General features: G+C 30.3%; 1 non-coding gene across 1 annotated transcript; it reads right to left on the minus strand.

The window, feature by feature from the left end:
* Positions 1–1682: 1682 nt before the first annotated feature.
* On the minus strand, positions 1683–1819 carry LOC116540607. Its single transcript, XR_004264514.1, has one exon. It is a non-coding gene; the product is annotated as a small nucleolar RNA SNORA21 (small nucleolar RNA).
* Between the last annotated feature and the right edge of the window lie 425 nt (positions 1820–2244).

Here is a 2244-nt window from a genome sequence, read left to right on the forward strand (position 1 = left end):
CCATCTTTACCAATGAAATTCAACATTGTAGTGGAAGTTAGAGCCACATAAATCAGAAAAAGAAATAAAAGACATGCAAATCGTAAAGAAATAGTTAAAACTATCTTTATTCACAGATGACATAATCCCACATATAAAGAATACACTAAATAATGTATACAAATGTTATATTATTAAGGATAATAACTGAAATCTACTGTTTCTAGGTACAGATCAACTCGCAAAAATTAGTTGTATTTCCCTACACTAGGAATGAAAAATCTGAAAAAAAATTTAAGAATGCAATTTTATTTATAATAGCATGAAAAGATAAAAATAGTAGTAAATTTAACCTTGAAGATGTAGGACACTTACAATGAAAATTTTAAAATGTTGAAAGAAATTAAATGTGAATTACCTAAAAAAAAGGCAAGTTGTTTTGTGTTCATGGATCATAAGAGTTAGTATTGCTAAGATGGTTATGCTTTCTAAAGTGATCTATAAATTAATTGCAAACCTCATCAAAATCTCAATATCCTATTTTACAGAAATGGAAAAGTTGATTCTGAAATTCATATAGAATTGCAAGGGGCCTTGATTGCCAAAACAATACTGAAGAAGAAGAGGAAATTTGGAGGACTCACACTTCCTGATTCCTAAACCTATTACAAAGCAACAGTAATCAAAACTGTCAAGTGTGGACATAGGATAGACATATAAATCAATGGTATATAATTGAGAGTGCAAACAAATGTTGATACATGTATGGTCAACTGATTTGTGACAAGGATTCCAAGACCATTCAATGGAGGAAATAAGAATCTCTTCAACAAATGATGTTAGGACAATTGGATAACCACATACAGAAGAATTAAGTAGAATTCTTACCTTATACCATATACAAAGATTAACTCAAAATGGATCAAAGATATAAATGCAAGATGTAAAGCTATAAAATTCTTGGAATAGAACATGGGGTACATAATGAATATGTACCCCATGTTCTATTCCAAGAATTTTATAGCTTTACGTAATATTTATTTACATAATATTCATTATGTACCCCATGTTCTATTGGCATGGGGTACATAATGAAATTGAAATTGAAACTGGCAACAGTTTTTTACATATGACAAGAAGCAACAAAATTGGCATGGGATACATAATGAAATTGAAATTGAAATTGGCAACAGCTTTTTACATATGACAAGAAGCAACAAAACGAATAAGTAAATTGGAATTCATCAAAATTTTGAAAATTGTGGATGGGAAGGAACTATCAAGAAACTGAAGGCAAACTACTGAGTGGTAAAAATACTTCAAGTTCATACATGCGGTAAGTGTCAATATCCAGAATATATAAAGAAAAATTAAAACTCAGCAACAAAATGATAAGCCACCCAATTATAATGGGCAAAGGATTTGAAGAGACATTTCTCCAAAGAAGGTATACACATTAAAAAAATGTTCAACATTTGTCATTAGGAAAATCTAAATCAAAACCACAATAATATATTAGTTTATATTCACTAAAATGGCTGACATTAAAGAAATAAAAATGGAAAATAATAAGTGCTGGTGAAGATATGGAGAAATTAGAACCCTTATATATTGCTGGTGGGAATGCAAAATGTTGCAGCCTCTTTGGAAAACTTTGCCAGTGCCTAAAGAAATTTTGATTTTCTTTTTTCTTTTTCTTTTTGCCTCGTCACACCACTGATTGAAACAAAACAACACAACATGCTGCCACTTCACCCAAAAGCAATGTTTTTCATTCTCCCCTTTCGTGACAGCTCAATAGGTCATTAGCCACAGGCCCATTGAGTGCTTTTAAAAAGGGGGAAGAAGTTTTGATTTTCTAAATGTATATACAGTTTCATGATCCTTCTGCACTTCCTCCTATTATATTTTGACACAATTTGAAAAATGAGTTATGGTTGAAAATACGTATGTGGAATCAAGCAAAGGCTTAGGCAGAAGAAATATAAATTAACTACTGGAAATTGAGCCTAGTTTAACCTGGACTTTCCCAATGATTCATTTTTCCTTTTTAAGCTAAGCAATAGAACTTCTACATCATACCAAAGAATATTGCTTTACAAAATGAGACTACTAAACCTCCATCTAAAATAAAGGTTAAGATTTTGTTCTTCAGAAATCTTAATATTTACTAGAACAATATAAAATAGAATGACAGAATTCTAAGAATTTATACACTAAAGAAACTTCTAAAATTCTTATAAAGTGCCTCAGAATTTTTTTTAA

Source organism: Sapajus apella, unplaced genomic scaffold, assembly GCF_009761245.1.
Source record: "Sapajus apella isolate SASKATOON/1434 unplaced genomic scaffold, GSC_monkey_1.0 scaffold142, whole genome shotgun sequence".
NCBI classification, from domain to species: Eukaryota; Metazoa; Chordata; class Mammalia; order Primates; family Cebidae; genus Sapajus; species Sapajus apella.